A 25,525-nucleotide genomic window follows, 5' to 3' on the forward strand; every position below is an offset into this window, starting at 1 on the left:
GTATATAACTGTAGCTATTAGAAATGTACAGCATATGTATTTGTATTCGAAGGTGTTAATATTACTTTATTTACCACACCCTCTAACCACCTATAACCCATTCCACGTGAAAATGGTATGTGCAATCACAATTACCACCCCTGGACGTCTGTCCTGTTGGGTCATATATATTTGCATGTCTGTTGATGCATCCGCCCTGTTCATACATCCACACCTGATGGCCTGTTGCCATCAATCAACCATGCATGTTGTTGGACTGTGTATTACTGTTCAAATTATGCATGTGTTATGCACGCTGTTCAATGGTGTGAATATCTGGGTGTTTGGTTAATGGGAATACTAATGCATGCTGTTACAACTAATTGTGAATGGTATTATATGTCACTAACCCAAACTGTCATGACATAATGCAAAACATAGAACGACAGGGAAGGCGGGTTCCAGCGGACCCACCTCTCCCACCTCAGCTGGCGAGTGCACCTGGCACTAGTGCCGAGTCCGGACCCTCCTCCGGTGGCCCTGTGCCACCTGCGGGTGGAAGCGCTGCAGGATGGGGCGCGCCCCGCCTCTGCAAGTGTGGCCGGAGGAGATCCACCACTCACCCTCCGTAGCGTCCGGACTGTGATGCGTAGGGAGATTTGGGACTCTGTCCTCGAGCCCCTATGCCAGCTCGAGGCACGGGTGGCGCAACTAACGGGCATGCCCGTTGCCCCGCCTACACAGCCCCCAGCACAGCCCCGTCCTGGGCAGTGAAGGAACAGTGGCAACTGCCTATGGGTGGGGATATCAGTTCCACTGTTGCCATCTGTGGGCTCATGGGCTCTGGATATCCAAACCTCCGTCCCCGTCAATTGTGTAACCCCCGCACACGTGTCATACACTGCCCCTGTATGCGTCTTGTTTGTCTTGTCTGTTAACCTACCCAACCTACCTCCCCAGCTGTACCGACTACCTTCACCTGACATACCACTCTCACCTGAAAAAAAAAAAAAAAAAAAAGGGCACTCTGTACCCACAAAAAAATTACGCCCCATACATAGCTGCCCATTCCGCACACATGTCTACTGGGCATGGAACCTATCAATTCCAATTGGCTGTACAACAAGTATTATTGTTGTCCTGACACCTCTCTCAGGGGTGGAAGGTTTCAAATGTCACACCAAATTACATACATATGCACAGCTGTTGCTGCTGAAGAAATGGGCAGCTATGGGCCTTACCTACATCCCAAGCTTGTTTCCCTACTGTCTTACCCTCTGTGACCCCTTTTTCACCACTTTCCTGTCTCCCCATTTTTCTTTTCTTTCAAGGAAAATAGCGCGGGTTTGCGCAAGAGTAAGCACGTTTAAGCGGTTGTAAGCGGGTGTGTGCTTGTGTGCGCAGAGCTAACCGCCAGTGCGCATGCGTGAGCTCCGCGCAAACCAGCGCTAACCCGGTTACAACTGCTTAAAAGTGCCTTAGGCACTTTGATTGACAGGTCCTGTACTCAGTTCAAAAGAAAAATAAAATCCCACTGTGAGTCCCGAACCCAGGACCTTCGCAACTATAGTCTGCATGACTTACCACTAAGCCATGACTCTTATATAAAAACATTGTGCTAAAGTAAATATATCATGTAACAGTAGGAATGAATGTAAAGGGAATATAGATGTGTAGTACACAAAGCATGACATTTAGAATCACAAACAAAACTGGTGGATTTCCATAATAGTAGTGTGTGAACAGAAACAGCCATGCTAGTTGGAAGCTAGTACGTAATAATGTCACCATAGCACCTTGCAAGACACACACATACTCACAGCAGGATAAGCACTGCCCATACCCCACAACCTCTTACAGGAACACATCCGGACCAAGTAATAAAATATGTGGAGCAAAGGCCCAAAACCAGGGACACATTACAAATAAAGTTACAACAAACGCAGACAGTTCAGAAAGTAACAGGGTCTACACCTTGTGGGATGTTTGGAAGGGTATGCAGTCTGGAACTTGAATGTTTGTCACCATATTCTGACTTGAGCCCAGACTGACTTGCCAGATAAAGGTGTGCATGAGATATTGACCAAATTATGAGGCAGAAATGTGGACAGCCTGCAAATATCTGTACACATGACGGGTCCAACACCACCATATTTGAATAGTTAAGAACCTAGACATAGCAACAGTGAATGTCTTACAGGGATGCCCCACAGACCCCATGTGAAATGTACAAACAGTAGGCAGAAAGGTGTAACACATGCAATGGTAACTATGGAGTCCGGAAAGTATTCACCACTGCATGGCAGAAAAAGTGTAGTAATACATATGCTCATGCTAACCCACAGTCACAACTGCAGCATACCAGACATTTTAATGGGTGTACCCCACTGATATGTACCATTCCATGAGGCACATAACTGATGAACCTGAAAGTCTCTGGGGCCTGCTCAGCAGCATACTCAAATACCCTAATAGATGTCAAGGCCCACACCATGGCCAGACCACACTGCATGCTGTAACACCCTATCAGATATAGCAAGCATTCCAAGGTGTGAATGTACATGGAAAATAGGAAAGCTACAGCAGCACACTACAGTCAAGACACCTAGCAGGCATACAAGTAGTGACTGTAAAGGGCAACTATTGAAGCCTTAGCAATAGAGTGCAAGCAAAAGTGAAAGGAAAGCACACACACACACATTAACAATAGTAGTAGTTGTAGTTGTCAGTGTACATACACAGTTAGTACAGGAAACTGGAGAAATGAATGGAGGAATGTTAATCTACAACACACCTGGAAATATGAGAGAGATACCAACCTTTACACTCACAGAACATTGTCCACAGCATAACAGCATGGTCCCTGCCCTTAACATCTGAAAGGGCTACGCCTATCTCACACACCTTTTTATAGCACTGTTCTGAAATCACAGTGAGAACTGCAATCAGTACACAACTGGCTGCATGCAATTAGCAAATGCTGGCTAACAATTGGTGCAGAGGCCATCACATGGGCATATGCAGATACCTACAAAAGTATGCTGTACTCCATGTCCACGCATGCAATACTTTCATTGCACCCTGAGAAGGACGTGAGAGACAGACAGAGAGAAAACTGCAATTAAGCAGACAGAAACGAATTGTTCAGCAACAGCTACCTGAAAGCTGACAACTGGGAAGTGGAGCAGCAGGACAGAGAACCAGACAGCAGCAGAAGCAGCTGTGACAAACACAGGTAATGTAAAGTAATACTATAAAGGTGTACATACTGTGAACCCTCCATATGTGTCATTGGTCTGTATCCATATGTATATGAAGATGTGTAAAGGGCAGGAGACATACAGCAACTATCAGTGAAGGCTGTACATACATTTGTATGTGAGAGCATCTATGTGCACATATCAATGTTGTTTGATTGTAGGTTGTAGTGCCATGTACAAATTAGGTTACACAGCTATGTATGTTTAGCAGTATGCTAGTGTGTGTATACAGTATGGTAGACAAATATGTTGATATACCTGTCTAACATATGGATATGTATGTATGTTAACATATGTATGTGTATATATATATATATATATATATATATATATATATATATATGATTTGCATATATGTATACATAGAGAGAGAGATGTAGGATACATAGACAGATGTCGATAGAATATTGTACCAACATATCTATGTAATGCACACATGCAGATATAGATATATGTAGATACATATATATATAGACAGACTGATCTGACTACCTACAGGTATGATTGTATATGATGACCTGAAACACAGCCTGTCCCACCCCCTCTGTGCCACCCCCCTCCACATCTATAGCAATATATGTACATCAATATATATATATGTGTATATGTATACGGACATATATATATATATATATATATAGATATATCTATATACATATATATATATATATATATATATATATATATAGAGAGAGAGAGAGATGTATATAAAGTCTGAGTGAGGCACATGTGTACAGATGTATTGCAACAGGTGCCTGGTGACAAAGGCATGGAGTGAACACCAGTGTCAAATCCGGAGTATCATACCACATTCCAGATCACCTACACCAGTAACCACCAGATATGTGATTGGCCGCCCACCACTGCATGTGTCAGGGGTGAGCAGGGTCAGAAATGTGTACAATAGTGGCCTCAATGATAGTCACAGTGGCACACTATCCCTGGAATACCTGCACATGGTATGTGTCCGCAGACATGGTGAGTCAGGTATGGACATGTAGGTCGGTGTACTCCCCACAAAAGGAATCCAGAGACAGCGCACACAATCCGCACTTTATTCAAAGAATAAAACGTCCAAAACTAGATCACAGAGTTCGTAAACACTATTACACATCCAGTACATGCGTTTTCGTCAGCCTGTAGCTTAGACTTCATCAGACTGTACTCCCCACACCACATAATGGATGCCATGGTATGGACCTCACATGACAGCAACAGATATGGAGAAGGACACAGTGACATGGACAACACTGTGACAACGCACTCAAACACATTACCAATGCACAGTGACTGACAACACCACAGAGTACACATATGCTACCCACATAGAGGTTACCACTCCCAGATTTACATATGGAGGTCACACCCATGACAGATGTCCAACAACCATAGTAACACCTCCCACCATCCACAACCTAAATGTCTGCTGTGTGTCGTCCGTGCCACTGCAATAGCGTGCACATGTGGAGGTAAGAGTTCCTACTCACAGATAAGACACACCCTGCAATAAACCACACAGTGTTAAGAAGCGAGACTCCCCATGAGTACATGTCACACATACCCCTGCTGAATGTTAGTCAGATAGGTAATATGCCATATGAGTCACCCTGTGTAACTGTGACGGCAGCAGGTACCATCACACCACATGTGTCACAATGGTCAGGGTAGCAGAACAGTACGCTGCTGTAGACACAGGGGCAATAGCATATTGTATAGTATTGTATTGTAATGTAATGTATTGTGTTGTATTGTATTGGTATGGTGAGGTGCCTCCTTCATGGAGTGGAACCACTGCTGCTGTGCGCCAGTGTACAGGTACATATCCTGTAGTCAGGCTAGTGTTACATAGCACTTCTATATGTGTGCTTAGCTCCTGTCAGAGGTTATGTAGCATGCAACTGGGGATACCATCAGGTCCCATCCATGTTGTGTATTCTGCTGTCCTGCGGTGTCTCTCACCTGGACATCTGTGATGACGGGAGGTTACAATCAGCTGGGATAACTATGCCTTATTACAGGGGAGAGGGCGGGTGACACCTGCACTGAACCTGTCCGCCACAATGTTGTCGATATCTGTGGTGTCAGTGAAATATGTGTTGTGTACTACCTATGGGCATAGAGGATGGCTCCTGACCAGGTTGCTAACATAACTGAAGAAGGCCTCCTGGTCATCTGTAGTGTCACTCTTGATTTCCCTCTCAACGTTGCCCATGTAGTCAGTATGATGGGAAATAGATCCTTACCAGTGCTGCTCAGACATGCCCTCCCTTCAGTGAATGATGCTCTGTCTTGCAGTAGCTTCCATCTTCTGTAATACAATCTGTCTATGGCTGGGGTCCACCAGACAGGATGCTGTCCCTTTGTGGAGAGTGTCTTGGTCATATATGGGATTGCATGATCCATGCATTCTTGGAGATGTCTGTAGAAAGCAATTGTGTAGGGGTCAGCATTGTGGGTTGTATCTGCCACTGGCCCAGTGGGCTGTAAGGATACCACATCACTGTTACAAAGTGTAAAGTTTGTATCTGTAATGTTATGCACTATAGTCATCTGTGCTGGTGGTGGAGGTGGGATATGTATATCCAGGGCAATCAGTGTGTGGTCAGCCCACAGTAGTTGCCGATGTAGGCCATACAGTACCTAGATACAAACCCCAGAGTGAGGAGGTGCTTCTGACCTGAATCGGTGTTCTGACTGCTGGTGTTTGGTAGTATGTCGTATGGAGTCTGCCAGGTACTGTTCCACAGTTGCTGGCCGAGCACTGATACCTGGCCATCTACATGTGTATCCACCAATAGACAGACAGATGCTACATATGTGAGATATGTTGTATCATAACAGTCGAGTAGCATGTGTAGTATGTGTGCCAAAGTCTGCTGACATATATTGCTGATATCAGGTTATTTTCTTTCTCAGGTACATGGCCCACCCGTGGAACCCCACCTACTCCACAGCTGAGGATGAGGAGATACACCAGAGCCTGGTGCGGGACTATGCAATACTCTTTTCCCGCACCAGCCAGAATCAGCAGGAGAGGGCTGCACTGTGGCAAGACCTTGTCCGTCGGGTAAATGATATAGGCACGCATAATAGGACATATGAGCAGGTACAACATCACTGCAGTGATTTAATCAGACATGTCCGTCAGCGTGCGTCAGATATCCACAGGCAACAGGTCGCCACAGGTGGTGGGGTGGCTACACATCCCCACTCACCAGACTGGAGGGACTACTCCTGAGTGTAGTGGCTCCAGTCCACCAGCAACAACAACAGCAGCAGACATGCATCATGATGGAGGCTGGAGCCACACAGCAGCAAGACAGTGAACGAGCAGGTAATATGTCATATGTATAGTTGACTGTTGTGTACACTGGTAGTTAATGCATGTGTGAGGTGTGTCCTTGGTTTGTAGCTGTCACCATAGTATTTAATGTGCAAGTGTGATATCCTCAATATTAGCTGCTGACCTGTGAAAGGCGACTGTCGTACTCCTGACCTGTATCATACTCAGTAACAATGGCACAGTTGTGCCCAATGACATTAGTTTCTTCATGTCTGCAGGACCCTCTGGTATAACTGCAATGCAGCCTATCCATGCTGGTGAGTGTGTATTAACAATTCCTGTAATAGTGTTGATAGTAATAGTACTATTTGGCTCACTTAGTAGTGCTCTTTGTATGCATGTAGGTGTGTCTGTGTCTGTGTGTTGATATCACGCATACTGAGTACTGTACAATTGTGTGAAACTGTGTGCATGTGTGCACGTGTGCAGGTGTGCACGTGTGCAGGTGTGCATGTGTGCAGGTGTGCAGGTGTGCATGTGTGCAGGTGTGCATGTGTGCACCTGTGCAGGTGTGCATGTGTGCACCTGTGCAGGTGTGCATGTGTGCACCTGTGCAGGTGTGCATGTGTGCACCTGTGCAGGTGTGCATGTGTGCACCTGTGCAGGTGTGCACGTGTGCACCTGTGCATGTGTGCACCTGTGCAGGTGTGCACGTGTGCATGTGTGCAGGTGAGCATGTGTGCACCTGTGCATGTGTGCATCGCTGGTAATGTGTAGACATTGTAAACTGTGTTTCCTGTTTCCTTCCCACAGGTTCTGTTGCTGCTCTGGTGTCATGTAGCAGGGAACCTGAGTCAGGTGCCGTGGGTACTGATAATGATGACATCGGTGTAATGGCACAGGAAGGTATGCCAGGGTCCGCCATTGGTCAGCCGATTGACAGTACACAGCTGTCGACCCCATCAATGCGCACAGTTATCCTGCCAATACACCCCTTGTCATCACTGTCTCTAGGTGATGGACAGCAAACAGTGGGCATTGACCAGGGTAATGTGGTATCTGTGGCACATGCCTCCCCACACAGCAGCCATGGGCATGGCCCAGAGATGGTACCACACAGACAGATGTCAAGGGGTTCTCGTGGGAGCATCCATGGGCGTACTGCCCCTGTCAGACGTGCCCACAGAGGTCTTACAACCTCAGCTATGTTTCGGACTGTCATGCAGGCACAGTCACGTATGGAACGGTACACCAGACAGGGTCTGAGGGAGCTGGCAGCATGTCGCACAGCCATGACTGACAGTATGCGTGACATTGCGGCTGCCATCCGTGATTTCACCAATGTCATAGACAGACGTTGTGGGGACATATTAGACCGGTTCCACAACTACATGTCCATGAGCCAGGGTAATGGTGGGCGGTTGAGGCGTCGTGGCCGTATGCCAGCAACAGCAGCAGCTGGCAGTCGACGCGGACGACAACAGGGCCGCGGCCGCCCCCGTAGTGCCAGCAGCAGCCCCAGCAATGCTGGGTCTGTGCTGTCATCAGACCGCCCCAGGAGACCACGTGCACGTGGCTCTGGCCAGGCCCGACAGGGATCTGTGTCCAGTCAACGAACACCTGCTTCTGATGACAGTACCCAGTCTGGGTTGGTACCGGGTATGGTCCGTAGCACCCCTGCAAGGCACAGGTACCGTGTCCGTGGCCAGAGACACTGATCTGTATGACCTGGCAGGTACAGTCTGTGGCTGTCCACAAACACCAGTATATGGCAGCCATGAGGTGGAACTGTGTGCATCCATACACACATGCAAATTGACAACACCTAGGGCTACCGCATACACGCACACACTGCATCAACATTGCCCCACCTTCTACTGCTGTCCCTCACCAACACACATACATATACATGTCAATTGGTGGTATGGGTGGCTGACTCAGGCATACCAAGTTCATACCCTGTGCATATGATGAAACTGTGCCACCTCCTGCAATCTGTAACAACTGTGCAGGTACAGGTTAACATGTTGCTGATGCACAGGGTAACCACATAGATGTGTAGTAATAGTATCATGTTGTTAACAGTACTGTGTGCTGAATTAATTGTGGGTATATCACAGCATGCCTGATGCAGTAAGTGTGTGATTGTCATGTCCTGTTGTCTACACCCATGGTAAGTACCATAGTGCATCATCTGCACATGTTGGCATACTGGTGGTAATGATGTCAACAGAAGGCTACATACATAGGTAGCACAGGGGATAGGGTAATGAATGTAGTAATACACAATGATGGACATGTAAATTGCAAGTGGCATGTTGCCCACACTAGACTCTGCAATGCAGATGTTTGAGGATGTTGATATGTGTGCAGTACTACACGACTGGTACAGGACACACAGGAGCACCCTAGCACTGCATTGCTCACATCTCATACCATGCTAGACAGCCCCAACACACATAACTAACTGTCACAGGAGGGAGAGTCCCCATATATGTCAGGGATACTGTGGTGGCAGGCCAGGGAGCATACATCCTACTAAGTATGGAACCACTGAGTGAAGGCTCAGTGTCTGTTATTTGACATGTGTATTACTGCAGGTATGAGCACATGGGTTTCTATCCAGTTATTGTACATCCTGACGGTACATGCATGTTCTGTACACTTGTGTGCACTGAGACTGGACCCTAGCCATCTGACCCGTGTATTTCCATGTACATGTGCATAGTGCCTGCATATTTGCAGTGTTACCTACTGGAACTGGTACAGCTTGTTTGTTGTACAATGGACTACATGGAGCCCTGTTTACTGTATCTTTGTTTGCATGCATGTTTGCTTGCAATTACCCTGGAATACTGATCACACCTGCAATGCATAGTTATAGAGCTTCTGTGGACTCCTAGTGCCATCTGTATAGCCTACTATATGTATGTCCATGTCCCACTTGACAGGTTGTCACTGTTTGTCCTGTTCACATGTACATTGCCTGTGACACAGTGCATATGACCTGCCTGGCATGTGTCCACGTGAGCAGTCATATATGCTACTGCTAACTAATCACAGGCACTACACCTTCACACATTAATCTTCTGTTGAACTACCTGCTTTGCTAGGGACAGCCTGCACCTGTCACCCCTGGCCTTTCAGATATTGGCAAAGGCTCTTGCTACCCCATAGTGCCTATGTTAGGCAGGGCTCAAATGACAAACCCACCTTCATAGGTATCACAAGGGATAAGACACTAAGAGCAATGCTACCCAACGCCAGATGTCTAAACCTCCAGATGCATGCACCCAAAACACTCCTTGGCATGGAAAACATCGATATCTGTGCAGTAACAGATGCCTGGTTCAGGGCTACTGAGAGCACACCAGCACTACCGGGTGTAACCCGGTTGATTTCTTTGATACAGTCACCAAGGCCATTGCCGAGGGAAAGGTGGTTCACACAGCCTACCTGGACCTTGCAAACGCCTTCAACAATACCCCACTTGGGCATTCTAGGGAAGCTCACCAGCTTAAATATAAGCCCCTATGTCACTAGATGGATTGCACAGTGGCTCAAGAACAGAACCCACATGGTTAGCATTGCTGGAGCCATGCCAGACCCCATAACAGTTACGGGTTGTGTCCCACAAGGCTCAGTCCTGGGACCCTCTTGTTTGGTATATATTTATTGGAGGTACAGGCCAACACGGATGGACTGTGGCTGTCCAAATATGCAGATGACTGCAAACTGGCCACCATAATCGACTCTCCAGCTGACACAAGCATCTTCCAAAGGGGCATCATAGCAACAGACAACTTGTGCCAGAGCCATGGCCGTCTGCTGAACAGTGTTTAGAAAGGGGAATGTGCATCCTGTAGTCTGTTCATCTAGTTGCCAAAAGGGACATTGTCCTCACACACACTAACCCCCCTCAGCCAAAAACACACACTTGCCAATTGCAGGATTCAAACCCCTGACTGTTATGACACTTGAGACGGACGCATTAGCAGAGCACGCTATTTGCATTACTTGGGTTTCTCTTCCCCTGCTATACCTATAGAGTGCTGACATCATCAGTGTTTAGAAAAGGGAATGGGTATTCTGTAGTCTGTTCACTTAGTTGCAAATGGGACATTTCCTCACACACTAACCCCCTCAGACAAACACACACACTTGCCATTCACAGGATTCTAACCCCTACCTAACTATGTTATGACACTTGAGACGGACGAATTAGCAGAGCGCGCTATTCGCATTACTGGGAGGTTTCTTTTCTCCTGCTGTACTTATAGGGTGCTGACATCATCGGTGTTTAGAAAGGGAATGTGCATCCTGTAGTGTCTTATCCTATTTGCCAAAAGGGACATTTCCCTCACACACACTAACCCCCCTCAGACAAAGACACACACTTGCCATTCACAGGATTCAAACCCCTACCTAACTATGTTATGACACTTGAGACGGACGCATTAGCAGAGCGCGCTATTCGCATTACTGGGAGGTTTCTTTTCTCCTGCTGTACTTATAGGGTGCTGACATCATCGGTGTTTAGAAAGGGAATGTGCATCCTGTAGTGTCTTATCCTATTTGCCAAAAGGGACATTTCCCTCACACACACAAACCCCCCTCAGACAAACTCACACACTTGCCATTCGCAGGATTCAAACCCCTACCTAACTATGTTATGACACGAGACGGACGCATTAGCAGAGCGCTATTCGCATTACTGGGAGGTTTCTTTTCTCCTGCTGTACTTATAGGGTGCTGACATCATCGGTGTTTAGAAAGGGAATGTGCATCCTGTAGTGTCTTATCCTATTTGCCAAAAGGGACATTTCCCTCACACAGACTTACACACACACCAACCCCACTCAAACACACACACACACACACACACACACACACACACACACACTGAGCATTTGCAGGATTTGAAACCCCTACCTAACTATGTTATGACACTTGAGACGGACGCATTAGCAGAGCGCGCTATTCGGATTACTGGGAAGTTTCTTTTCTCCTGCTGTACTTGTAGGGTGCTGACATCATCTGTGTTTAGAAAGGGGAATGTGCATCCTGTGGGGAGGCAGACACCAAGCACACTATGGCTAAGCTGTCATTCCCTAGGGCAAACAGCCTAGTGTTGACCTCTACACCATTATGTTTAATTGTCAAATGCACATTATTTGTTGCTGATAGACTGTTTGCACATCTTTATTGCCATAGCATTCCCTGTTTGTATGAACAACTTCTGCATCTGTGGAAAATGTTTGCATATGGGAGGGATCCACTATATCACGTATGTCTCTGTAGTCATTTAACTGTGTGCACTGGGCAGACTGCTGTAATGTGGTTGGTTCCTGGCATAACACATAATACCAGATATGTGTGTCCAACTGCTAAACCGATATTTGGCCTAAGTGTGTGAGCATGCCCAGTTCAGCCTTCCCATGGCATGTTGTCAAAGTGTGTGAGCATGCCCAGTGTGAGCATTCCATATGTTGGACTCTGCAGCCCACCACATTTGTGGATGAGTGTGAACTTCAACAACTATCACCCGTTTATGGTTGTGTGTTGTGTGTCATGTTGTGTAGTTACTGTACAACTGCTTTGTGTGTGAACACAACAGGATTATACTGTGCCTGCAGTGTTTGCATGGGATACTTTGCATACAGTTGTCAACATCCTTTCACACTGACCTAACACTGTAGTACTGTATAGTGTACTGGTAGTACTTTGATTGTGGTGGACAGTATCCTGGGCTTTACTGCTATCACTGCTTTACATTTCGATAGTGGGCACAACAGCCTGGTTGGGGCCAGTTGTGTACATCTGAACATGCTGCATTCTGTTCAGATATGAACTACTTACACCAGGCTTGTCCAACATTGTTAGTGTATTCCACAACATAGGTGTACAATTGCAAACACTAGCGATGTGCCCTAGTCCATGTCTAATGCAAGTTGGAGAGTGTGTTTGTCCTTCAACACACATTGTAAGAGGAGTTTGCCATGACATATGTCATGGTTAGTATACTGTGCCTCTGTCTACCTGTGACATGACAGTGATACCCAGGATAAACCTACCATCTCCCGTCCACCCATCAGGATTCCTATTGAGGAAGACTGATAAGTGACTATGGGTAGCCTGTGCTGAGGGTTCACTCATGGGTGGGAGTGGCTTCTGTGTTATGGATCACACAGTACAGCTTGTCCTATGTAAGTCAGTGCTGGGGTTCAGGTCTCTCATGTGCATAGCTCACTGCCATTCAGATTGTACAAGGTGCAGCATGTTTATTGATGCCAGCAACACAGGCAACACATGGCATCTGTGCAGGCTGTTTGATACTCCTGATGAGGTACTGTTGGGGACTTTACAGTTGATGGAGGTGTCTGCTGAGGTACATCCCACAGGGGCTATTGTAGTCGATTGTACCACTGATGCAGGATGACTGCAGAGCCACAATGACCTCCTTATGTAGATCTGACAGCCTTCATGATTAGGTGGGTATATGGTATGTTTCTGTAAACACTACAGCACATGTTTGTCCAATGCAGGATATCTATCACCCTGTGTCCCCAGGTCTCTCATTACATGTTAACTACATAATGGGTTAACACCTATGTGGTAATTGCTGGGCACTTACTGTATATCCACGGGGGTTGACTATACACGTTTCTGCACTTAGCTTGCTGACATGGCTATGGCACCAGTTGTCTGTTTCTATGTGGCCCTTTTGTGGGATGCATGTGTCAGCTGGTGGATCATATGTGGTGAGCAGTTTGTAGTCCTCTGCAAAAATGTTAGGACACAGTCCTTCCATGTTTGCCTGTACCTATGGGACATATATACCAGACGAGGGAGATAACAGGACAAAGCCTTGTGGGATGCCAGTTATATCTAGTTTGTAGTCTGACATGGCTGAAGCATGTCTGACCATGTCTGTTCTGTCCTTGGTCTGGTTTGCAACCCCTCTACTGACATGTGGGTTTATATTTAAGCTGGTGAGCCTATCTATACTGAACATGTAGGGTATTGTATAGAAGCCTTTGCAAGGTCCAGATACACTGTGTGGAGCACATTGCCCTCATCAATGACCTTAATGACTGTTTCAATTGAGTCAAACATGGTTAGGGGCAGGATCTGCACTTGAGAAGGCCACACTGGGTTGGGTCCGGTGTCAGTAGGTCCCCAACATCCTTATGTCTGTGGTACATGCTGATCCTTTCCATAGCTGTGCAAACTGAGCTTCTCAGGATTCTGGGGTAGTACTGTTCAGTATCCATTCAGGCAACACCTTTGTTGAGAAGGACCACTGTTGTTGTACACTGCTCTTTGGGTACATATTCTGTGGTAAGGCTGACATTGAGCAGTAGTGTGGTTTGGCATTCCATTCATCTTAAAGTCCATGTTGCACTAAGCCCAGGACACCATCTCATACCATTGCTGCTGTGTGTTTTGCTTTGGAGATGTTGTCTGTTACCACAGCATCTGCAATGTCAGGGGGCCAGCAGTCTGCTGGGATAGATATTCTGCATTCGTGGGGGTGGGGGGGTTTGCACTGCACCTGTCAGGATGTATGTTGGCAATATGTGTGTGTGTTTGTGGTATTTGTGTGATTCAGGGCATATCTGTGAATTCCCAACATGGCTCCTACCATCAGTTGTGTAAGCCTTGGGATTATCCTTAGTGTCCTGTACAATTTGTATCTACATAGGTTCATAGGTTCATACTAGGCTATCCACCCTGGGCATTTGTTAGCCTAGCCAGAGTGTGTGTGGCTTTTGAGACCCCTTGCTATGTGGATATTATGGCCATTTATGATTTACTTTGCTGTGCCTCTGTCTGGACATGACACAGTGAAGACCCCCACTGTAACTCTACAATCATCCATCCACTTGGCAAGATTCCTGTTGAACAGTGTCAGTGAGGGGCTCTGCCTAACATGGAGTGGGATTCTGGTCCAGGGTGTGGGGAGCCTCTGGATTATGTATCTGTCCCACCGGCACATCCTATTTCATTATTTGTTGAGGTTGACATCTCTCACTCGCAGCTCCAATGGATATGTGTTTTCTGGGGTGGAGCATGTCCATTACTCCTGTGTTGGGCATGGCCTCCTACAACAGGCATGCAATGCCTATGTGTGGGCAGTATGTGACTGGATTCAGCTGGGGTGTCTACAGCCAGGCAGCATATGACATACATTTGAGACACTTTATCCTCTTGGTGAGGTACCTTTGAGGTCTTTCTAACTGCTGCAGGTGTCAGGTAAGGTAGATCCCATATGAGGCATTGTACTAGATTATGGGTGTGATTAGAGAAAAGTATAGGGGCACAGTGACCTCTGTTGCCGTAGATGTGACTCCTTTCCTGATACGGTGTCAAATGTAGACAGTCTTCCTAGCCACATTGGCAATGTGGGTGTCACATAACAGGTTACTGTCCACTTGTGTCCCTAGGTCCCTGGTTACTCCTTCCATACATAATGGTTTACCACCTATGTGGTAATTCGTGGTACCTTGTTTGGTATTTGGTGGGACATTCATACTGTCCATTGTCTTCAGGACGGTTGGGGGGGGGTTATTGTGTGTGAGAGTGCGGTCTGTAGCATGCTACAGACTGCACAGCAGTCTTGCCTACAGTTAGTTGCACATGGGTGAACTCCACTGCCTTGTGCATTGTCAGTTACCTGGACGTATGGGTGTCTGTGCTGCCTATGGATACTCACCCTCCTTTTATGTTTTGTTCCAGGTTTTGGGGCCATGACACATGGTACGTGGTATAACCTGGTAGTGCTGGTGTGCTGTCAGGAGCCTTGCAGCAGGTTTCTGTCACTGCACAGACATCGATGTTCTCTATTCTGGGGATGGCCTCGGGAGCATGCATATTGGGGTGTACACATGTGGCATTGGTCAGCATTTCCCTTATGTTTCTTCCCACTTATGTTTTCTAGGGTGGTGGGTCAGTCTTTTCAGCCTTGCCTACAAAAGGCTCTATGGAGGTGGCAAAGGCCTTATCCAATATTCAGACACCCAGGGATAACAGGTGCAGGCCATCCCAAGGACAGCTGCGTGGCTTGTCAAGCATGACATCCCAAGCAGACAGACATTGGATCCCCTTGGAATGACACCAGTAAGTGTGCTACTTGCTATGACTGATCATTCCGTGTTTGTACTGTGGCATTATTCTTGGTAAGGGTAGGATGCTGCGAACGGTGAGTGTCATACCGGCCTGGACTACATAATCGGATAGCTCATCTGTGTCTCTTTACATGTAGTCTAGGGCAGTACATCTCAGGTCATTCACACCAGCATGGACTATGACTGCATCATATTTCTACTTGCTTTGGAGTGACCTACATATTTCTGTTATGTGGCATATTGTGGCAGCCTACAGGCAGCTTACTGTACCCTTTCCCTTGTTCAGTCTGGTGTGCGGGACAGCAGTGTGTCTGACTATGGAGTCACCTATTACAACTGTATCAGGCATGTTGTTTCTCCTTCTGGCCTGTGACTGTTTGGCACACCAGCTTTGTGTGCTATGTGTTGCATGTGCTATGTTTGGAGGCTGTTTCATTGGGTGTCTGCTTTAGAGGCCTCTGTTGGTGTGCTGTGTTTGTGATTTCTGCCTCCCGCAATGTATTTCTGTGTTTATGTGTTTGGTTTGCAGTTGTGATAGGTCTATGTGGGTATGTGTTTGTGGTGTGTGTGGTTACCTTCTCCTACTGACTTGTTTTGGGAGTACTGAGTTGAGGGAGCTCAGCCTCCAGTTTGGATGGATGGTTGCATCTCTCACATATATTTGTATTTCTTGGGTGGAGCTGGGGGTTGTCTGTGTACTTGGGGCAGGTGTAACATTGCCTCAGGATTCACAGATTCCACTTGTTGTGGCTGGCCTTAGTGGATTGCATGTGTGGACAGATTTTATTGCCATACTACTGATCAGTAATTACTTCATTGTTCATGTTTGCTCTATCATGTAGTAGCTTCCTCATTCTCTTGCATGTTTTGGTTATGGCTGGTGGCCACCATGCCAGATTTAGGCACTGTGTCTTGTTTTAATTTAGGACTGCATAATCCAAGCATTCCTGGCAGTGTTCATGGAATGGCTGTATTACAGGTTCTGAGGTGTGGCCCATATTTTGCACCTGCACGGACCGTTAATGGATTCCACATCAGTTTGGAGGTGTGCAAATATTGCTTAGCACATGTTTTCCACTGTGGTTTTCCAGCCAGGGACTGTGGTCAGGATTTGTATATCCAGTGTGATTACTATATGGTCTGGTTTTACCAGTGAGCAATACACTTCTCATCTTGACATCCCGTACCCATGTTGATGATTATCACATCCAGTATGCTTACCCTCTTGTGGGGTGGTACGTTGTTCCTGGGCCTTTTGGTTTGTGGATTCGATGAACTTTTGTCCTACACTGTTGCAGCTGGTATAATGCTCCCAGTCTATATGTCTGGGTATTTGCAGTCGCCCAATATAATGTGGTTTGGAGGACTTGATATATTCATGTATTCCAGCATAGGCGGATGCAGTTCCTGGTGTTGGGCCAGTAGTCTGTAGCAGGCTATAAACTGGGGGCAGTTTTAGCCACTGTTACTTGAGCATGGCTAGTCCATGCTGCTTTTGTGGTGGTACCAACATGGGGTGTGGTTATCCTTGACAATTCCTGCTAGTCACCCTCCTTTTGTAGCTTGTTCCAAGTTTTGAGGCTGTACAGCACAGTATGAGGTGTAACCTGGTAGTGTTAGGGTGCTGTTGTGAGCCTTGCCTCAGTTTTCTGTTACAGCACAGTTATCAACATTCTCCATACTGGGTGAGCTTAGACTGCATGCATCTTGCTGTTTCAACTTATCCCTTATCTTATTCTTATCCCTTCTGGTACCTATGGAGATAGGTTTGTGTTTTGAGCCTTACCTATTCAGGGCACACTGTGCGTAACAACAGCCTTTGCCAGTATCCATACGGCCTGCACTGATAGGTGCACGCCAGTCCTAGCAGGTGGTGCATCATGTCATGCTCAGCATGTCATCCCAGACTGGCACACATTGGGTCCCCTTTGAGTAACTGCGATACTTCAGTCAATTGTTGCACTTGATCATCTCGTTGTCATGTTGTGGCATGCTGCTTGTTGAGGGTAGGATGTTAGTCAGGGTCCTCAGGTGTGCATATGGTACTTGGTGTTACATTACTTAACACATGGCATTCATGCCTCAGGTGGTGCTGCAGGGCTGCCTCTGTCGAATGCGCATATTACACTTCCCTGTACATGTTTGAGAGCAGGTTGTGTCACGTTAGGCATCCCTGTTACTATATGAGTGAGTCAGAGAGGGGTATCATTCCCAAGGTTCCTACTGAGCCAATGTATGTGCTATGCGTTGCCTCTTTGCCAAGGCCAGGGCATACTGGGCACACCTCCTTCTGCCTACTGGGGAAGGCTCAGGTTGTTCCTCCTCCGAGTCACGCTGTGCCTGTGGTGGCCTTGGCAATGGTGGGGGGCTGTTTGGCCTAGCCCTATGCTGGTCCTGCTGCAGCTGTTTTCGCAAGATCATATTATGTAACATAGCACATACCATGGCAATTTGGGTACATGTAGTTGGTGTGTACTGCAAGGCTCCACCAGATATGTCCAGACACCGGAACCGTGACTTGAGCAGACCAAACACACGCTCTATTACATTACGTGTTTGTGCGTGTGCCTCATTATGGCGTTCCTGTTCAGGTGTGTGTGCGTTTTTGATGGGTGTCATCAGCCACGGCTCCAGTGCATACCCTGCATCCCCCACTAGGTGTCCGTGCGGGATGTCCCCATTGGCAAATGTCTGGTACAGCTGCGTCAAATGCCAGATGTGGGAATCGTGGTAGCTCCCAGGACAGCCAGCACACACATTCATTATTATGCCCTGGGCATCACACACGACCTGGCAGTTGATGGAGGAAGCCCTTGCGGTTGATGTATGCCCTACCCGCTCACCGGCTGGTGCTTTGATGCGTATGTGCGTGCAGTCTATTGCACCCACTACCTCAGGGTATTCCGCTATTTGCTGGAAGAGACGCATGTTGCTGGCCAATACCTCACGGGCATTGGGGAAGTATACATGATCACAGACATGTGCTGACATGGCATCCAGGAACTGGTGCAGTACCCTGGAAGCTGATGCCTGTGATATCCCCAGCATATCGCCAGTTGGTCTCTGGAAGGTACCTGTTGCTAGTATTCTTAGGTCAACACATACATTGGTTTCCACTGGGATGGGTTCCCCTCTGTTGGTTCTGTGTGTGAGGCGTGGCCTGCACAGCTCCACTATTTGCTGCAGGAGGTCTCTGTCCACTCTATAGCGCTCTACTATCTCCAGCTCATGTAACCCGTGGTAGGTGACCCTGGGCCTGTACACTCTTCTCCGTCTCCTCACTGTGGGTTGTCTGGCACCATCTGCATTGTCACCACCCTCAGCAAGTCGCCTATGTCTTATTATGACAGCTATGGCAGCCCCTAACATTTCTGCTCTGAGTTCAGCTTTTTCAGTTTTCACTTCTGATAACTTAACTCCTGTCTTGCAGTGTCTCTTGAGAGAAACATTCTGCACTGCTGTTTGCAGAGTTTTAAGTGCTGGGCTGGCCTAGTATTCTGCCTGTGTAATTGCCTGCATCTAATTGTTTTCACCTGCTAGCTCCAGCAGTATTCCCTGCTAACTTCCTACTACATCTGTTGCTTCCTTTTTCCTTTCTGTTTCCTCAGGGCGGAGCCGTGTGCAAACCAGCAGAAACACGCCCACAGTGGCTTACACGCGCGCGCACATACTTACACAGTTCAGAATCTGCTTATTCGGTTTTAAACGCGTGCACGCCCACGCACACGGTGTTAAACATCTCCCAACACGCTCCCACATGCTGAGTCTGCCTTACACGCGCGCACACTGCCTTACACGCGCGCACACTGCCTTACTCGCTTAGCGGCGCACGCGCAAGATACCGTCCAGCAAGAAACTTTGGTGTAGGCAACAGTGTACACCTTCCATTTCTTGACTTTCTCATGTTTACTTAGTGGCACACCTCTTTCCTTGATATCTGTCTGACATATGTCATGTAACTCTAACCTCCAATGAACTGCATCTCTTTCTACCATTCCCCCCTGTGATGTCACCTATCTCCTACTCTGTTCCTCCCCCGTATGTAACTCTTACACTACTCAGAATGTGCTCATTTGCTATGTGACAGTGGAATTCAGTATCCTTACACTCATTTGCATCAGATTGCCTACTAATGCTTAGTTACATCTCTTAGACTCAGCTTCCCCCCTTAGCAACCACTACACGGTGGCCATGTTGGTTTTGCTCTGCTGGTCCCTCCATTGACATTCCATGTATTGCATAAAACCTACATTTGTAGGTTTAAAACCTTCGTTTTTATGTTCTATGCAGCGCAGCCCGTTTGCGCGGGGCTGCGCTGAGTTTAAACATCGGCAATCCGAAAAAAAATTATATTTTTAATATATTTGCATGGGGTCACCTTGCCAATGGCCACATATTTGGCCATTGGCATGCTGCCTATCACATATGCACCCTTTATTTGGAGCTGACATGGCTCCATTGCCGTGTTTGCAGAAACGTACTCAGTTGTCAACTGAGTACATTTCTGCAGCTAAAACGGCTCTTACACGAGCTGTTTTGGGCTTCCTGGATTGCTAATCAGCCTCATTTGCATGCTATTCGGCTGCAAGTGAGTTGATTAGCTTATCCATGCCCACTCCGTGTAAGATTCATTTTAGCTTGACTCTTACACGGACTTTGGGCTGTTCCTGGATCACGAAGGCTGCATGGAGTCTTACACTACTCTTAGACTCCGAGCAAGCCTTCGTGAATCCGGCCCATTATATTTCACATGCATTCTTTTGTATAACTATCCTCAATCCAACATTACATAAATTGCTCAATCCCTACCTTACCTTAAACATCACTTCTCCTCTAAAATATTTTTTCTTCTCATATTGTTCCCACAGTTTTAATTTTTCTATGTAACTTGCTCCTACCCATTTCTAAAGGTCCCACTTCCAGTTCTTTTACCCCTGTTACAATACTCAATACTTCAAATACAGTTGGTTGAGACTTCGATTTTCATTTTCTACTAATTGCTATTTGGCAGCCACCAAACAAACTTAATGCCTTACTATGTCTAGACAAGTCAGATCCTGTACTAAAACAAAAAAGCATCATTTTCTTAATTACACCCATTTGCTCTCCCAATCTTTCTCACGGGGTACTCTGTAGAGAATTTTAAGTCTGCTAAATCATTACACTCCTCAAACATATGTTCCCAGCTACCTCTTTCATCCCCAGCACACCTCCAACATTTGCCATCTACCTGAGGAAATATTCCTTGGAGTCTGCTGGGGGTATAAAAATACCCACGCAAACATTTCCAGTAATATATAATATTCTTGTCTCAGTGAGCAGAAGCTCTTGGAGTGGAAACGGGTGGTATTTAACCTGCTGTGAAATAAAGAGTTTAGTAGGATCTGCCTACAAATTCTGCTGTCAGTGTTGACATCATTAAAAATACCACAAAAATGGATAATTATTTGCATATGAAGGTTACCAACTGCCAGCTCACAGTGCAAAACATGGTTATGAGTTGTCTGGCCAAGGCAAAGGGTGTACTTCTAAAAATGTCGACTCTAGCCTAAACACTCTTACCATGCTTCAATAAATTAGCTTACACAGATTTTGTGCTCCCTCTTCCTCTTTCAGGAAGTCCAAGTTTCCAAAGATCACAGATCAGCTGTCTTTCTCCCTCTTGTAAATGTCTTTGCTGGCTCATCTATCAGTGGTCACACATAGTCAGTTGTAACATAATAGACATCCTCTCCCCCAGCTGTTAATACCAACTATTTTACTCAAACAGCTTTAAAATCAAAGCTGTAAAAGCAATGTTCGTGCAGTCACTACAGCCCCAGAATTTGTGTTCCCTCTTCCCCTTTCTGGAAGTCTGAGACTCCAAGAGTTACACATCTACTGCCTTCTTCCCCACTGTAGATGTTTTTGGCTGGTTCATCTATCAGTGGTCACATGTAGTTGCAACATAATGGGTGTCCTCTCCTCCAGCTGTTAATACTATCTTATTCAAACAGTTGCAAGCTCAAAGCTATAAAAGCAATGTTCATGCTGTCACTAGAGCGCCAGAATATGTGTGGCTCTGCTAGACAGGGATAAAGTTTTTCTTACCTGTTGAATTCCTACATACATCAGTAATGAAAAGCCAATCTTGAAATTTAACTAAAAAAAACAGTCTGCTAGAAAATATCAGACAGTTAAGAGGTATGCAAAAGAAGGAAGTCAACTCAATGTCTGGATTGGGTTGGAGTGGTCCCGAGACTGCCTAGGCTATTTAGATGCTTGCCTTGTTGCTTTTTAACTTTTTTTTTTGTACTGCTATACAATGAAAAGAATACTGCTACTTAACTGAAGTTCACTCTTCTTCAATCTTCTTTTTGGACCCTGCTTAGATCTGAACAGGAAAATAAACTAAACGCCCATCTGAATGAAACATGCAGTACAAAACTTTATGTAATACAGCAAGGAGTCGGACTGATTTGTACTTGAGACTGGCAGCTCAGGGAAAACACACAAAAAAAAAAAAAAAAAGACAACCAGCTGCAACTTGCAGATGGTGGCAATACCTATATGTATACACAAAGATTATGGAGACGAAAATTTTTCTTTTGTTCTTTTACTGGTCTGGCCTGAGACATTTAGCACTTTGAGATTCAGAAAGCAGGTGATCTTATGTGGGAAAAGGAACAATAAGCCTTTTTTTTTGGTACGGATAGCGATTAAGCTAAGCAGTGTGTTTGCTGACCCCCATATGCTGACTACATGTACATATACACTTTCTAGCTTCCCTACACACGTACAGTATACAGCACAGAGCTTTCCCAACCAATCACCTGAGATCTCCTTGTGAAGAACACCTTTCAGGCTTAACTTCGTTGTACTATATAGTTGCTAGAGCAAACATTTCTTCAGTTCATTACAATGTGAAGGAATTCAGCAACAGACTGACAAGCAGACTGCTCAAAATGGAACAAAGGAACAACCAAAGGCTAAGCCCAGGCATATCCATCCCAACAGGCTCCCGTCCACCTACCATGCTAGGTCTTTGTGAGAGCAGCGTGCTGATGATGCAGCAGTTGGAAAGTACAGTTGTGTACACTTACCATAAATGTAGATGTTCAAGTGTATTCACTGTTGCAGTCATCACATTTGGGTTATCCCTGCCAGGGTAGCCCTCAGCCGGCCCAAATACCAGAGACTTCGTACTTCCGTGTCAGTTGCTGTTGCTCAAGGACTGACGTCAGGTCGTCAGTACTATAAAGTAAGGCAGCCAACGCCATTACATCAGTTTTTCTTGCCCTAACCTGTCAGAAGCCCCCAAGTAGGAGCCAGGTTCTGGTGGAAGAACCCCACCAGTGGAAAATAAATACCAAAATGTCCCTTGTAAAGAAAAAGAAGAAAGGGGGATGGAAGTCAGGGCTGCAGCACTGAATACACTCAAACATCTGCATTTATGGTAAGTGTACACAACTGTACTATATTCCTCGTGTTTCACTGTTGCAGTCATCACATTTGGGTTGATTCCCAAAGCTGAGGAAAAGGGTGGAGGCAGTCAAGGGAAAGTACAGTTGTGTACACTTACCATAAATGTAGATGTTCGTGTGTATTCACTGTTGCAGTCATCACATTTGGGTTATCTGCTTGCAGTAGCCCTTAGTCGGCCTGATTATCAAAGTCTTGGGTCCTGCATCAGTTGCTGTCTCATCTTCCATGACGTCAGGTAGGCAGGGGTATAAAGCATGATGCCAATGCCATTACAATCAGTTTTTCTTGCCCCAGATGTCAGGAGCCCCCATAATGGGAAGCAATTAAATATATACACCAGGTTATACCTCCAACAAAAAAGCAAACACACCAAAAAGCTTTTAAGCATAGTAAAAAGGAATAGAGGTATAGCCAAAAGAAGTCAGGGGGCTGGAGGGAGGGTAACCAGGACTGCAACAGTGAATACATTCGAACATCTACATTTATGGTAAGTGTACACAACTGTACTATGTTCTTCGTGTTTCACTGTTGCAGTCATCACATTTGGGTAGATTCCCAAAGCTAAGGATGGGAGGAAGAATTTAGATAGCATTAGGACCAGCTATAAGGCCCTGCAAGACTGCAGATGCAAAACCAGCTCTGGATTGCTTATAGCAGGAATGAATTTAATGGCCTATCCATTTAGAAATGGTTAGCTTTGAAATGGCCTTCCCCTCTGCCCCTGCAGCAAATGCCACCAGCAGCTGTTCAGATTCCCTGAGAGGTTTAGCCCTGTCCAAGTAAAATCTCAGTTGTCCGTGCACATCTAAGGAGTGCAGTATCCATTCTCCTTTGTTCTGTGGATTAGAAAAGAAGGTTGGCAAATGAATGGACTGATTAAGAGCCACACTGGATACTACCTTGGGCATGAAGGAGGGATTGGTCCTGAGGGACACCCTGTCCGCATGAAAGATGATGAAACGCTCCACTGCCATAAGGGCCTGTAATTCAGACACCCTTCTTGCTGAAGTGATGGCTAAAAGAAAGGCTGTCTTCCAAGAAAGGAATTTCAACTCTGCATTTGCAGCTGGCTCAAAAGGAGGTAGAGTAAGTTTTTCCAATACAAAGTTAAGGTCCCAGGCTGGAGTAGGGACTCTTCTGGGTGGTCTCAAGTTTTTGGCCCCTCTGAGGAACTGCTTGAGCAGTGGATGAGAGAAGAGGGGTGGTTCTGTGTTGTAATGAGCTGAAATGGCTGATGGATGAGTTTTGGAGGAAAAAGAAAGGCCCTTGTGAAGCATCTCAGTTAAGTATTGAAGAATCTGAGGTAAATTGGGCGCTGCTGTGCTCATCCCCCGAGTTTGGTTCCAAGAACAGAATCTTTTCCATTTTTCAGCATAAGATTTTCTGGTACTAGGCCTCCTTGCCTCCAGAATGACATCCAACGCTTGTTTATTGAGGAATGGTAACAGTGAGATCAGGTAATTAGCCAGGCTGCCAGGTTCAGGGCTTGAAGCTGAGGGTGCAGAATCTGGCCCTTCTGCTGGGACAGCAGGGTAGGGGTCTGAGGCAGGTGGCATGGTGCCAGCAGTGACACACTGCGCAAAAGGGGGTACACCAGTGTTGGTGTGGCCAGTCTGGTGCAATCAGTATCATCCTTGGTTTGTCCTGTTTGATCTTTAGTAGTACCTTGGAGAGGAGAGGCAGAGGAGGAAAGGCATAAACTGATAGATTTTTCCAGGTGAAGGACAGGGCATCCACTTTCCAAGCTTGTTTGTAGGGAGTCCTTGTGTAGAATTTGTCCAATTGGTAGTTCTGCGGGGAGGCAAACAGGTCCATCTCTGGGCTCCCCCGTTTGTTTATCAACATGTTGAATGTCTTTGGTTCCAGTTTCTAAATGTGTGGGTCCATGAGACTTCTGTTTAGATCATCTGCCAGTGTATTTAGCTTTCCTGGCAGGAATGGAGTCTGTAGTTGCAATTGGTAGCTCAAGGCTGTGTTCCACAGAACCATGGCTAGTCTGCAGAGAGGGTATGAGTGGGTTCCCCCCTGCTTATGTACCACATAACAGTGGTGTTGTCCGTCTTTACCATTAACTGTCCTGGAAGAATGTGGTCCTTGAAGGCTGTCAGAGCATTCTGTACAGCTAACATTTCTTTTTGATTGATATGCAGGTGCATTTGACTTGGGTTCCATTTGCCCTGAATGCACCTCCCTGCCAGGTGAGCCCCCTCCATGCATAGTCTGATGCATCTGCTGTTAGGGTTTGGGCAGCAGGGGGTAGAGTGAATGGCAGTCCCTTGTTTTGGTGGCAGGCCTCTGCCCACCAAAGGAACTCTAACTATAGGCAAGGTATGACAGGAATCATTGCTTCTAGATCCTGAGAATGTTGACACCATAGGCTTTTTAGATACCACTGTAGTTTCCTCATATGC

Source organism: Protopterus annectens, chromosome 7.part0, assembly GCF_019279795.1.
Source record: "Protopterus annectens isolate FY-2018-M chromosome 7.part0, PAN1.0, whole genome shotgun sequence".
Classification (NCBI taxonomy): Eukaryota; Metazoa; Chordata; order Ceratodontiformes; family Protopteridae; genus Protopterus; species Protopterus annectens.